The sequence below is a fragment of the Trifolium pratense genome, linkage group LG7 (assembly GCF_020283565.1).
Source record: "Trifolium pratense cultivar HEN17-A07 linkage group LG7, ARS_RC_1.1, whole genome shotgun sequence".
Lineage (NCBI taxonomy): Eukaryota > Viridiplantae > Streptophyta > Magnoliopsida > Fabales > Fabaceae > Trifolium > Trifolium pratense.
The window spans coordinates 18221930-18237923 of NC_060065.1; the positions used below are offsets into that span (position 1 = coordinate 18221930).

Consider the following 15994-nt stretch of genomic DNA (forward strand, 5'->3'; position numbering starts at 1 on the left):
GTATACAGACACAACTTTTTCATTCACAACAGAAGTATAATACTATGTCCTGAAGCCTCACGCAACCGTGTGGGTATCAGACACGGCTGTGTGACACCCTGCGGTGCTAATCTTCAGTTTTTTGTTTTTCATTTCTATTTTTAATGTGTTTCATTTGTAATAATATACCTCAATGAATGAGGGTAGTTACGAGAATCAGAGGCTTAAGGCTATAAATAAGATGTTAGATCAATGTAAACGTCAAGTTCTCCACATTGTAAAACTCTCAAAAATCAATATAGTTATTTTAGTTCATTTGTGTGTTCTTAGCACATTTTTCATATTTTTAAGAGTTATTGCTCATGGCCAAGTGTGAGTAGTTCACATATATGAGAGAAGATCCTCTCCCATAACTTTACCCTCTAGTTGAATCCTGTCCATTCATTTTTTTTTCATTACATAAAATTTTAATAAACATAATAATTATGAATGGTGGGGATATAAACTATACTCCCTCCAGTTATATTCCCACTGGAGAGGATCTCAATCCCACCTATATATAGGATCATGGAGATCAGTCTTTAGCATGTTCTCTTTATCATGGCTTTGATTGAGATTATATCTAACAAGGTATATCATAAGCAATATATGTGAAGCTTTATCTTAGGGCATGAAGATGAAGGTCCTAAAGGAGAAATTCGAAGCGCTCTGTTAATCGCCCTTAATCGAGGCCTTTGTATCATGGTTTTTCCATCCCTTATACCGTGCTCATGAATTGTTTTCTCATGACATTTGTTTTATGTGATGGAGTTAGAATCAAAATATGCTATTGATGAAATCTATGATCCTATGATGTTTTAAAATAATCATATATTGTTAGTTTATTTTGCTTGCATATCTATTAAGAATTCAAAGCAATCTCTTCTTTTTATATTCTCATACTTTACCACATTTGCCTTCGAATCATATTTTCTTTGTTTATAATTTTAGATTCTCTAAAATTTTACTTTCTCTCTCTTACTACATGTAGATTGATACTCTTTTAGTTACGATGACAATCTCGTTCACTTGCAAGGCTATTAAATTTTTGACATTGTTGCCATGGACTAATCATAGAAAAGGAGTAAAAGAATTTAAAATCTTTATAGTTGCTGTTTTTTTTTCCTATTATAGAGTTAGTGAAAAAATTATAAAACAAAAATTATATATTTTCTTGAGCTTTAGTTGATGTTTTATTTAGTAGTTTCTACATATAATCATAAACACAAAATATCTCTTATAATATTTTATTAGTATATCTATGTTGCTATTTTTCTTTCTATAGTAACCTCTTTGTTGAATGCAAAGAACTAGAAGTCTCGGGATATTGTGAAACCGATTTCTGAAATAGAGAGATTCATACATAACACTAGAAGGAAAAATATAAAAAAGATCATGGCCAAAGATACAACATTGAAAAACTAGGCAACTCCGACTGTTTCAGAATCTCACTCTAGTATTGCTAAGCTAACGGTTGATGGTAATCAATTTGAATTGAAACCATCACTACTTTATATGGTACAACAAAACTAATTTTCGGGTTCAATTTCCGATGAACCTAACTTGCACCTCTCAATCTTTATTGAATATTGTGATACTTTGAAACTATATGGGGTGCCTAGTGATGCTATAAGGCCTTAGGCTTTTTCCTTTTTCTCTAAAGGATAAAGCTAGAGTTTGGTTAAATTTTGTACCATCAGAATCTATAACAACATGGGATGAATTGAAACAAGTTTTTCTTGCCAAGTACTATATTATCCTTTTTCAAAAACGGCACAAATGATAAATCAAATTACAAGCTTCAATAAAAAAAAAGGAGAATCTTTATGCGAGGCTTGGGAAAAATTAAAAGAAATGCTAAGACTTTTCCCTCATCATGATCTTGTGCCCTGACTTATTGTTCACATATTTTACAATGGTCTATCCTACAACACAAGAATGATGGTTGATGTTGCTGCGGGTGGTGCTCTAATGAATAAAAGTGTAGAAGATAAGATGTTCATGGACTAATAGAAGAAATGACACAAAACCACTTCCAATGTGCAAGCAAAGTTATAGTGTTTTAGTCACTAAAGTTGAGGTCTTGCAAACTAAATTAGATAATCTTAAGGTTAATGCGGTTTCGACTACTAAACTTACTTGTGATGTGTGTGGGATAATTGGTCATATGTCTAATGAATTCATTATAGGCTTAGATTCCATGGGAGATTCTAATGTTGAAGTAGCAAATTTTGTTAGTAACCCTAGGAATAATCCTTCCTCTAACACTTATAATTCGGGATGGAGGAATCACCCAAATTTTTCACATAAAAACTCTTCTCAAAATACCACTCCTCCCAATTTTCAAAATAATTTTAATAGGCTTCAAAAATTTAATTTAGAAAACTAAATTGATAATTTTGTCATTATTCAAAACAAACAAAATGATGAATTCAAGAGACCAAATTTTCAAATGGGATAAGCTTTAAAACAAATGCGAACTAAAATGGATAATACACGGAACCATAGTAAATGTTAGAAACACGAATTTCTCAAATTGATCAACAAATAGCTTCACTTTCTAATACAATTTCTAAAAACATAATTTCCTTTCTTGGTCAACCCGAGCCTAATCCTAAAGAACAAGTTAGTTGATAACATTTTTTTTTTCAAGAAGTCAAAATGGAATATATATATATATATATATAAAGAGTAACGGACAAGTGATTTCCTTAGCACAAGGTGTGCCAATAGAGACCACAAAGGTTTACAAGAACATCAAATAACAACAATCAATCAAAACCCATACATAGCAATGGATTCGACCACTAACAATGAAAGTTCGAGACTAAAGAAACATTTGTCGACTTCAACCACCAATATCAAAACAATTTGACATTATCCAACATTTGATGCAAAGTAGAAGCCGTGTTCCTGAACAACTTATAATTTCTCTCGTGCCACATAATCCAAACACGAGCGGGCCAAATGAGCTGCATAAAGGATTGTCGTGCCCGCCGACCACCTACTGACTTGGTGAACTGAACAAAGTGATCAGACAAGTTGTCAGCGTCCACCGCCATTGAACCAATCCACGTTCGAACCATCGACCAAAGAGAACCAAAAAAACTGCAAGTGAGAAACAAGTGATGCGCCGACTCGGCCTCACCGCATCCAGATAAACATGAATGAGCTTCTGCTGAAATCATACCTCGAGTAATCAAGTGTGTCTTCATTGGCAACCTATCCCTCAAAAGTCTCCATGCTAGAATGGAAACCTTCAAAGGAACCTATCTGTGCCATATAAGATCGTGACCCTCAGCCAAAGTAACCATGTCATGAGAAGTCAATAGCTGATACGCGCCACCAACGAAGTAACCATGAACTGGATCTAACTGCCACTGCCACCTATCTGAAATATGATCCTGCAAAGAGATATTAAGTAATAAGGTCTGCCACTCCCCCAGCAACTCCTCCTCCCACGCCCACAACTGCCTCCTCCAAACCCACGCTTGACCGCCAATCCCCCATCCTAACAAAGCTATCTCATCTATCAAAGCTAATTTATTCTCTCCTAAGTCAAATAAACGCCTAAACCTCACACACAAGGGAATATTCCCAAGCCATGGATCAATCTAAAACAATGTATCAGATCCATCCCCCACCTTCTTTGAAACATTCTCCCGGAACCACCCTACACCATCAAAACCCTTATGGATTCTCACTATCTCCCTCCACCATTCAGACCCTCTCCTCCCTCCCTCTCCCACCTTGCCTCCCTCCACCCTATACCTGGCTGCTAACACTCTAAACCATAGCCCCTCTCCATCTGTCAATAACCTCCAACACCATTTTCCTAGAAGAGCTAAATTAAACTCTCTCAACTGCCTAACCCATAACTCTCCATACTCCTTACGTAAATAGGTAGTGTTCCAACTAATCCAAGATGTTTTCCTATGATCCTCACTCCCCCTAGAAAAAATTAATCAAAAGTGATTCAATATAAGAGATTATACCTGAGGGAGCTTTGAAGAAGGAAAGAGCATAAACAGGTAGAGAGGTCAGGACAACCTTTAGTAAGATCAGACGACCATCAAAAGAAAGGAAACGACTCTCCACCCACATAACCTGTTCTTAATACGAGCTAGCATCGGTTCCCAAAAAACCAAATGACGCAGATCACTACCAATAGAAAGACCTAAATAAAGGAAAGGATTTTTTCCCACTTTACAGCACAGAGCCGACGCAGCCTCATGTAACCAGGAATCAGGGATATTAACCCCTACCAATAAACTCTTGTTAAAATTGACCTTCAAACCCGACATAGACTCAAACAACACCAGGATAGCCCGAAGCGCACAGACGTTCGCCCAACTTTTAGAGCCTACCAACAACGTATCATCTGCAAATTAAAGGTGGGAGACCATCACCGAATTTTGATCTCCAAAACTGTACCCTATAAACAAATTACTCTCAATCATATCCTGCATCATCACATTCAACCCCTCAGCTGCCAAAAGAAACAGGAAACTCATCAGTAAGGCTGCCATTAACTAAGACTGATATTGTGGTCGTACCAATGCATTCTCTAATCCATTTCCGCCAAAGCATCGGAAAAGACATACAACCCATAACATCATCCAGATAGCCCTAGTCCACTGAATCATAAGCTTTCTCAAAATCCACCGTGAATAACAACAACTCCTTTTTGGACCTACGCGCCTCAACAACCACCTCATTCGCAATAAGGATACCATAAAGGATTTGTCTGTCCTTAACGAAAGCAGTCTGAGACTCAGATATGACACTCCCAATCACCAGCCGTAAACGATTAGCAAGAACCTTTGCAATAATTTTGTAAAGGCTTCCAACCAGCGAAATAGGACGAAAATCGTTCAACCGTTGGGGATTATTCACCTTAGGAATTATGGCAATGAAAGTAGAATTTAAGCCTTTAGTCAGCTTGTCGTTCCGATGGAACTCCGACATAAAACACATCAAATCACCTTGTAACTCATTCTAAAAAGCTTTAATAAAACCAAAATTGATCCCATTCGGACCTGGACTTTTATAACTATCGCAATCCCAAACAGCTGCCTTAACCTCCGCCATAGAAAAAGGCTTAGTTAGGCTACTACACTCTAAAATGCTTAAACGTTTAAAGCGTAGATTATCAACCTCGGGTCTTTCCACATTAATAGCCTTAAAATGATACACAAAATGCAAAATGACAGCTTGTCAAATAGGGTGTACACCCTCCACCGTAATGCCACCCACCTGAATGGAAGAAATAGAGTTCCTCCGTCGACGGCTCGCAAGAACTGAATGAAAATATTTAGAATTAGCATCCCCTTCCTTGAGCCACAAAGAACGAGACTGCTGCCAGGAGATGCTGGCGTTCATCCTTGAAAGCGAGCGAATGTTCGACATTATCGCATGAAGTTCCTCAATCTCAACATCCAAGAAATCCTCCTCCTCCCCCTTATTATCTAAGTCAGCTAACCGATCTTTCAGAGGATCAATCTTGCTGGAGAAATTCTGAGCGTGATCCGAATGCCATTCTTTCAAAGCCAGCTTAATCATTTTGAATTTTTCTTTAAGGACAAAGCCTCCCCATCTGTCAACCTGCAAAGAGTTGAATTTTTCTCTCATAAAAAGAATCAGCGGAATGTCTGACCAACACTTCAACATCCTTGAAGGGCGTGGATCCCAATTCTCCTCATCAGCTAATAGAATCAACGAACAATGATCAGACAAACTCCACATCTGAGTCACCTGAGTACAATTAGGCCAAGCCAAACACCAATCCTCGGAAAGCAAAAACCTATCTAAACGGCTCATCTAGAGACCATCTCCTTTATACCATGTAAACTTGCGTCCGCACAAAGCAAGATCGACCAGGGTGTTATCCTCAATGAAACGATTGAAAGGGATCGAATCCAAAGAACGATTAACCGTCCTTGACGAACGACGTTCCTCAACACTCTTCACAGCATTAAAGTCCCCCCCCACACACACCCTCCTCCTATCCAACAACTGGATACTACTACATAGAGAGTCCTAAAGGCTTTGTTTCGCCCCCTGACCACACGATGCATACACATTCGCCACAAAAAACCCATCTCCAGTTTTAAAAAATCGCCAATGGCACCACAACACATGCTCATGACTCACAAAAGACCACACCTCAACCTCTAGGGAATCCCAAATAGTTAACAAACCTCCCGACGCTCCTGCCGATGGTCGGTAAAAATACCCATGGGGAGAATCCCCCCCAAGGCTGAACAAAGGAAATCATCACACTGTTGTAACTTTGTTTCTTGAAGACGGACTAAAAGGGGGTTATGTTCCCCCACCAACTTCCGGACCTCTTTCCTCTTTTCACGCCCCTAGGCCCCTAATATTCCATGTGATGATCTTCATCAAACACGCTCGCCACCCACCTGCTTGCCTTTAGCCGCCCTAGATAACACACTAAACATATTCAAATTGTCACCTTTAAACTTAATCCCTATAGCTTTTTCAATACCCCATACATCTTCTACCACCACTTATCAGTCCCCTGCATCACCACCCAGTTCTTCCAGTCATTGTTAACGGACGCTGACGAGGCATCCTCTCCAGAAACAATCTGGTGGACAATCTCACACAGCCGACTATCGCTCGACCCACCCTTTCATTTGCGAGCATGTTTCCTTAAGACTTTGAGCACCTCTCTACGATTTTTGTTTGGTAGCCTAGCTACCTTTTTAAGACTATGAACCGAGTGGCGCAACAAGCCTCCTGCTTTCCTTTTCTTGAGCAAATTTTGCATATCTTTTTGTTGACCACCAGAAGACTTTCTTTTCCTCGTACACTTCTTAGTTGAGAAAATAACCCTAGCATCTCCATGATTATGATCATGCAACCATTCCAAACTCCAGGGTCCTGAAATCGTGGATCTTTTCCTTCTAGGTGGGCACGATGTCGTTCGTTTAGTGCAGGGCAAGTGCCAGACTAAACCCTTAGGACTCACATCCTTACACACAGGACCCTCCAGTACGCCTGAAAGAATAGGAGCATGAGCTCCATCCTCCTGGGTATGAGCGACATTCTCTACACCCTTAGCTTCCCATTTATTACACGAAGTTGATCTCAAAGAATTTTCAACCAACAAAGGCTCGTGCTCAACCCGGGGTATAGATAGGTTCTGATTCTGACTAGCACCCACTCCTAACCACGCCTCAAACAAAGGATTCTCATAATGGTGATTGGAGTTGACCGTATGAAAATTCTCTTGCAAGGCGGTATGTTCCTCGTCCGCCATATCATCCACGATTTTGTTAACCAACATATCAACATTGTGGCTTCCTGGTCCCCATGCGCTATTTCACAGTCGTAATGAGACGCCACAAACGCCTCGTCGTTTGCATAAAGGCAAGCATCTTCACCTAAAGCGTAGCCCCATTCCTCCACTATCTTAATATCCATCAAAAAATCATCCACCATAACTGTCTCTACTCTCTTGATAATATTCAGATCAGTCGTGGCAATCAAAACACGGGCAAAATCTAGTATGTCTTTATCCGCAGAATAGCTATCCGCTTGTAAGTACCTTCCAAAATCTAAAACGCAAAGTTTGAAGAAATTCTCGTTCCACGCATGCAGCGAAATACCGTACAGACGGACCCACACTCCTCTTCGGTAAGGCGTCACCTCCTGGTCCCACTTCACCCAAGATGAGAATAAGATCTGGAAAAACTCATTGGCGCTTTCAACAATAGTAACAACCTCCACATCCGTCGTACTACGAACAAAGCTTTGTTCGCCCCCATAGGTATAATAACAAGACTTGTAAAGCCTGCATCCAATATTCTATTTTGCACCACAGAAATAACTTTCTCGTTAACGACGGTTGCTATCAAGCCATTACGGGCCCAAGAAACATCGTCATTCATTGTCGTATACTTTCGCATAAACACCTTAGCGGTCTGTTCTTTGATCACTCCTAACGACATTTCATTCTTAGGTTTTTTCCTAACTGCCTGCTTCTGATACTCCGCAAGTATTTCCTTCTCCCGATGATTTCGCAAACTCACCATGACTTCACCCACTTGCACTCTTTCTACATAGTTCGACCCTCCCACCACCGTGGTCGCGGGAACCAGGGGGGCCACGGCCAACCCCAAAAAAATGGGAAATTACTAATATACATACCCTATATATTTGTTTGCGCCCAGAATATAAACATTGAAAAGGTAGCTCAGTTAATGACTTGATGTTTCATGCTTCTGCACATTGAGGTTGTGGGTTCTATTCCCAAAGCATCACATTTTTTTTGTATTTTGTTCTTTTTCTTTTAAAAAATCATTTTTAATGTTCATAAATTTTTCGCAGCCCACCCTAATTTTTTTTCCTAATTCCGCCATTGGTATGAACACTCCCGTTTGGGAAATTGTGTGCCAATCGCTATCATGTTCGGTATTCTTAAGAGAAATCTTTTCAACAAAGGAACTCGATGGAAATGAGACAATGATTTCCGCAAAAGTTTGAGACTTAATAATTAAGGATATCCATCCTGCTAAAACGAAAGATTCGAATAGCTTTTTTATTCCTTGTAAAATTTATGATATTTCAATCTCTAATGTTTTATGTAATGCAAGTGTTGGTATTATATCAACATCTATTAGTGAAAAATATAAAAATAAAAAATTGGAACCAACTAGTACCATGATCAGCTTCATGGCTGATTTTTCACAAAAATCTCCTAAAGAAATAATTAAGGATATCCCAATAGAAATAAAAGGAGTTACCATACCAACTGATTTTTATGTCATGGATATGCAGGATAATGATGAATTATCTTTAATTCTAAGGAAACCATTCCTCACTACAACAGATACAACCATAGATGTGAAAGATAGAAAGATATAATCTTTAACATATAGGAGGAAAGAAAATTGGGTTTAAACTTGTGGAAATCACTAGTGATAAAAATTCTAAAATTCTTAATAATACTCACTTTGTTGATTTTGTTGAGAAAAACATTGTAGGTGAGGTGGAAGAAAAGCAAACACCTCCAACGAAAAGGAGAAAATACAAAAGAGGATTCAGTGAATTAAGAGAATGATACATGGTTATGCCAGAAGTTCATGAAAATGTGAGCCTTTGGTAGTGACCAAAGTTGAATTTGAAGATTACATAATACTCCCTCCGTCTCATTTTAAATGACATATTTGACCATTTCACACACTTTAAAAAGTGCATAAATAAAAGAGAGAGTTGTACAATTACTAAATTGTCCTTACCTTTTTCATTACTAGTAGTAATGATTAAATTGGTTGAGTATGCCGCACATAAAAAGGGGTCCACATAGAGGGTAAAATTGGAAAAAATAGCTTTGAAAGTTGTATATGTCATTTATTTTGGGACAAATCAAAGTCAAAAAAATGTCATTTAAAATGGAATGAAGGGAGTAACAATGTGGAATAAAGAGATGAGGTTGGTCACTGTTAATCGTTGGCAATTGGCTCAAATTAAGGAAAAGAAAACTAGAAACAAGGAAATTGTGAGAGATGGGAGAATTATTTTTATATGGTCACGTGATAAAATATAAATTTGTTAGTCATTCTCACAAAATTTACCTTTTTATTTTATTCTTTTAATTATTTTAAAAATAATCAAAAAAGTCGAGCCATGGAAGTGTTGCTTGAGAAGGAAAAGAGGGAGATGGAACACCTTAGTCTAAAGTGTCAAAAAGTCGAGCCAATAACTTTAAACAAGTGCGCTTAATAGGAGGCAATCCATCATTTTTATTACTAATGTTTTTATGCTTTTTGCAATTGAATAACAATGGTTTTTAAAGTATTCCAAAGTATATGCACTTGTAGAAGTCAGATTGTGATGAGAAAATACAATAAAAAAAAAAATGTTTTCAGTTACGTTAAACTTATATAAGTTTATATTATGTTAAAAAAATGTCAAAATTTTTCCATTACGGGCTAAAAGCAAAATATTTTTTTTTAGGAATAAAAACAAGTAATTTTATTTTGCAAAGACTAAAACTAAAACTCGCAATAAAAATAGAGACTGAAAACATATTTTACCGAGCAATAAAACATAAAATTAACCCTCGTAAATACACCCACCCCTAAGCCCTATACCCTTCCCATATAAACCGCCAAAAATCACAAAAACATATATACACCCTCATCCACCACTCTCATGCATCTAAACCTCATCCATCACCTAGTCTCATGCATCTTCATCCATCATATCCCACAACCATACGATCCACCAACATAAAACATCTCAAAAACACAAAACCCAACCCAAAAACAAAAGCTTCAAAGAATCGAATAGAATAATACTCTTTTAAATTGTAAATAATATCAATACCATAAAAAATAATGATATTATAATTAATACTTAACAAAATATCTTCTAATTATTTTTTTTAAAAAAAATCTTCCTTCTAGCGGTGGGAGGGAGAAAAAGTAGAAACTTCACGCATTTGTTTGTGTTTAAGACAAAGCAAACCTTTTTTATTCATTTTATTTTATTTTTCTAAAACTTGAACTTAATCACTTTAGATTGAGCTAACAAAAATAGATTAAAAAAAAAAATATTAGAACGTTTTATTTAAATTTTTGAATCAACTTTACTAGTGTTGAAAATATAGCAAGTATGAGTTTGTGGAAATAGTCTCACATTGGATAGAAATGTGGTGACTTGAACATTTATAAGTTGGAGAACCCACTCACCTATCACCTTAAGGTTTTGGGTGGATAAGTGGTGTGTCTCCTACAAAAGTGTATTGCTCAAAAGAAAAAGTCACATAAAAATGAACGCTCCTCGCTCGATCTCTCCAATTGTTGCGCTAACAGAATTGATAGTGAGTTGTGAGTAAGTTTGCATTTGTGATTTTAGGAGTTTTTTATTTTGAAAATATTTGTTTGAATGCTTGCAGCTGTAGTATGTCAGAGAATCAGAGATGAGAAGATACACTGACAAAAAACACAACACACAATGTCTACCAATTTTTTTTACAGCTAGCTACCTTATTTTCAGTGCGCGAGCTATTGGTCACAATTTCTATTCTACACGAGCTTCATATTTTGCGTGCATGATGATAACACAACTAGTACTACTACTGTACTACACTTCTCATTTTAAATAATGGAAAATTAAGAATTTTAGATTTCAACTTTTATTTTTTGACACAGTTTGTGACTCCTAAACTGAATTTATTGAAATTATAAATGACTATTTTGTTTTGAATTATCATGTTATCGATATCAAGTTTTACTGCTGTTAGCCGTGATTAATTTTTATCAAAAAACTAGCGATATACCCGTGCTATCGCACGGGTCGTAACGTTACGCCGATTTTTTTTAAGTCACACTTTCTGATATCAGATTTAATAAAGAAATTATTTCATTAACACAATAATTTGCTAAAAAGCAGATTTTAATTAAGTAGACATTTATTACAACATTTTCTTAACATACATTTGCTTGCATAACCTAAAGTAGGTATCAAAAAAAAGTTACATGAGCACAACATTGTTGATTAAAATGTCATTGTCAACCAATCCATTACAACTTATAATAGTTAATCATTTAAAATTTTCATGAGCAACTATTTGTTCCCAGTATATAATAGTTAATTAAAAAATTTCATCAACAATAAGTTGTTCTTTGTATATAATAGTCATGTATGAATTATTTTGCAAAGTTAGAATTTCTTCCGATAGTTTTTTGAAATTATTATTAGAACTTATCTTATATCTATACCTATATATAAAAAAATTTGTTGCCCAACATATTAATTGAATAATATTAAATGAAAAAAAATACAATTTTGGCTTAAGAAATTCTATGGAATGTGTTTTAGGCCCAACATGACATAAACTCATATAACATGCTACTAAAATCATTATTTGTTTAAACATTTTTTATTCTGTCTCTCTCTTTGAAATTTCTTAACCTTCCCTTTGAAAACCCTAGCCGCCGCCAACTTTTCATTCCGGCCGTCTCCCCCTCCGCCGAGCAAACTTTGTCATAATAAAATACATATTTTTTATGCTCTCTTTCTCCTCTATATTTATATTAGAGTGTATTTTAAAAAGGAGCAATCTTGAAAATTAGTGGATGTGCATTTTTCAACCTTCAACTATTCATCTATGAAGCCATGAACAACTCTCTCTACATGCCAACAACAAAGGAATCAAAGACATCAAAAGAATAAAAAAAAATCATATCTAGTTTGAAGCGGTTTTTTTTTTTTGCATCTTTGTGAAGTTCACACCGGAGCTCAGGGACGGAGGCATGTACAACCTTGTGTGGGCATAGGCCTGCACTAAATTTTAAGAATTTTTTTTATGGTAATATATATGTATGTGTTGAACACTTGACTAGTTAGACCCACATAAATTTATCATCCAATAAGAAACTACTATGAAAACTTATATTCCACTCTAACCAACCACTACACTCAAGTTGTACACACGTGACACTCTTTTTAAATTAAAAAACAATTAAAAGACTCTTATTGATTAAAACAAAAAAACACTTTAACAAACTTGCAATACAAAACCCACACCACACACGCACAGAGAAAGGAAGGAAGGAAACATACAAAACCTAGACTCATTCACTCTTCAAAGCTTGTCTCCCTCCTATGGCCATGGATGATTCTTGTCTCTAATCTTCTTCTCCCTTTATTCTTCTCTCTCTTCAAGTCTTCCTCCATTGTTGATGTTTTAAGAGGTAAACATAAACCCTCTTACTGTAAACTTTAACTTTATGATTTCAATCTTATACTTTTTTGTTTTGTTTATTATTGTAATGAGAGTGAACATCTATTATTTATTTTTATTGACCATGAATTTGTGTTAATGGTGGAAAGTAGAAACTTTATTGTTAGAGTTTGATAGTGCTTGTTTGGGATTGGGATTGATATTTTTCAATGATATTTAAACTGTGATCTGATCCCCTGTTTTGTGAACAAAGGTTTAATTGTTTTTATTTTTATTTTATTTCTAGCCATAAGCAATGGAAAAATATTTCAAAAGAAAGTCAAGTTCAGAGCAATCATTAACTCCTAGTCCTCAAGCACGTGATCCTCAAGCATCTGATCCTCAAGCACTTGATGATGGACGTAGAAGTAAAAAATTGTGTCCTATGAAAAAAAGGTTTTTGGAATTTGATTTGGAAATGCTTCCTAGTGATCTGGCTTGAGACCTAGAATTTCTGATTACCATCCAAGTGATAGAGACGAGATTAGAAGATATTATTTCCTAAAGGGCCCTTGTCAACCAAAAGAGATTAATTTTCCACTAAGAAAATTTGGAGATGCCTCTCGCAAGTTTATTCCGGATTGGTATACGAAATTTGGCGGTTGGTTGGAATATAGTCAAAAGGAGGATGCGGCATATTGCTTATGTTGTTATCTCATTTAGATCACATGTTGGAGAACATAGAGGTAGTGGTGAGGCCTTTATAACAGAAGGTTTTACAAATTGGAAAAAAAGTGATAGGTTCCAAGTTCATGTCGGGGGTTTAAATAACGCTCATAATCAAGCATGGAGAAATTGTCAAGCTCTAATGAAACAAAAGCAACATATTGAAGGAGCTATGTGTAAACAATCCCGTCAAGTTAAAGTGGAATATCGAATTCGCCTAACTGCCATACTTGATTGCATTCGCTTTTTACTTAGCCAAGGTTTAGCTTTTCGTGGTAATAAGGAGTCACCGTCATCAACAAATAAGGGGAATTTTCTTCAACTTGTGGATTTTCTTGTTAACCACAATGAAACTATTCGTGAAGTTTGGAAGAATACTCGTGGAAATCTTAAGCTAACATCTCCTCCAATTCAAAAGGATTTTGTTAGAGCTGCTGCTAGTGAAACCACTAAAGCAATACTTGATGATCAAGGAGATTCTTTATTTGCTATTATGATTGATGAATCTCGGGATATCTCAGTTAAGGAGAAAATGGTTGTAGCTTTGCGTTATGTTAATAAAAAAGGGCAAGTTATTGAGAGGTTTCTTGGTATGGTTCATGTTTCTGATACTAGTGCTTCATCATTGAAATTAGCTTTGGAGTCATTATTGGCAAAGCATAAGTTGAGTTTATCAAGGATACGTGGACAAGGGTATGATGGAGAAAGCAACATGCGAGGTGAATATAATGGTCTCAAAAGCTTGATATTGAAAGAGAATTGTTCTGCATTCTATATTCATTGTTTTGCTCATCAACTCCAATTTGCTCTTGTGGCATTAGCAAAAAAGCATTCTGAAATTGCATCATTTTTTAATCAAGTAGCTACTCTGTCTAATGTTGTTGGAGCATCAGCTAAGAGTCGAGATATTCTTCGTGAAAGTCAAATTGAAAAGGTGGATGAAGCATTGAAAGAAGGAGAAATATCTAGTGGACGTGGCTTGAATCAAGAAGCTACAATTAAGAGGGCGGGGGATACTCGATGGAGCTCACATTTTGGTACGTTACTTATCATAGTTTCTTTATTCTCTTCTATGATTGATGTGCTTGATGTGATTGAGGAAGATGGAACAAGCTTAACGATAAAAGGAGATGCAATGCTTTTGTTGAAATATATGCAATCTTTTGAATTTGTTTTTATCTTGCACTTGATGAAAAAAGTCTTGTCAATTACTCATGAGTTATCTCAAGCATTACAAAGAAGTGATCAAGATATTGTTAATGCCATGAAATTAGTCAAAGTGTCCAAACAAAAGTTACAAACTATAAGGGACAAGGGTTGGGATTCTTTGCTCAATGAAGTTTCATTATTTTGTGACCATCATGAAGTTGTCATGCTTAATATGGATGATACCTATCAGGCATATAAAAAGTCAAAGCGCAACTTAGAGAAAGTTTCTAATTTACATTACTTTCAAGTTCAATTGTTCTATCAAGTGATTGATCGACGACTACAAGAGTTGAATAATCGTTTTACAGAAGTGGGTATTGAGTTGCTTCTTTGTGTTTCTTTTTTTAAGTCCAAGAGATTCATTTTCTGCATTTGATAAGGAGAAGTTGCTTCGTTTAGCTCAATTTTATCCTTCAAAATTTTCTCCTATTCAAATATTAGCTCTCGATTCTCAGCTTGAAAATTATTTCATAGATGTATGCTCTGAAGATGCATTTTCAGAATTAGAGGGGATTAGTGATCTTAGTTTAAAGCTACTGGAGACAAAAAAACATATTGTTTATCTGTTGGTATATTTGCTTTTAGAGTTATCTTTGATACTACCTGTGGCAATTGCAACAGCTGAAAGAGCTTTCTCTGCTATAAAGATTATCAAGAATGAGTTGCGAAATCGCATGGGAGATTCATGGTTAAATGATTGTTTAGTTACTTATATAGAGAAAGATGTTTTTATTGAGGTTGAAAATGAGAAAATCATTCAATCTTTTCAAAAGATGGCAAGTCGTAGAGAACATTTGTGATGTATATTTTTACTCTTCAAAATGAAATGTATAATATATTTAATGCTACAAATTTAAATATATGGTGCCCCCTCTATTCGAAATTTCTGGCTCCGTCACTGCCGGAGCTCCGCCACAAAAGCTCCACTCCGGTCAACTTTGAACTCATTAATGGAGTATAATACCATATGTATGACATTCATCATATAAGCTTTTTATTGGATTTTTTTTTGGGGGTGTGGCTTCATCTTCTCCTCTCCTGTCATACATGCATCAACAATATTAGAGACAAAAAAAATAAAAAAATATTAGTTCTAGTATTTTAGTAGTTTATGCATATGTTTCTAGATCAATATTGGTACTTGATCTGCTTATATTTTTCATAATTTTAAATCATAATAGATCATTTATTTTATTTTTCATTTTTTCGGATATATAAAAAAAATTTGCAAAACTTTGTGGTTGTATTTTTTTTATATTTTCCTTTTAGATTTTAGATCCTACAAAAATTTCTGAAATGAAATATATTTTCTTATTATTGACTTGTTTCTTTTTGGATCTGTTT

General features: G+C 35.8%; 1 non-coding gene and 1 pseudogene across 1 annotated transcript; one reads left to right on the forward strand and one right to left on the reverse strand.

Moving 5' to 3' along the window:
* Window positions 1-1795: 1795 nt before the first annotated feature.
* On the reverse strand, window positions 1796-1901 carry LOC123900256. The gene has a single exon (XR_006805904.1). It is a non-coding gene; the product is annotated as a small nucleolar RNA R71 (small nucleolar RNA).
* Window positions 1902-12585: 10684 nt separating this feature from the next.
* On the forward strand, window positions 12586-15684 carry LOC123894595 (annotated as a pseudogene).
* Window positions 15685-15994: the final 310 nt, after the last annotated feature.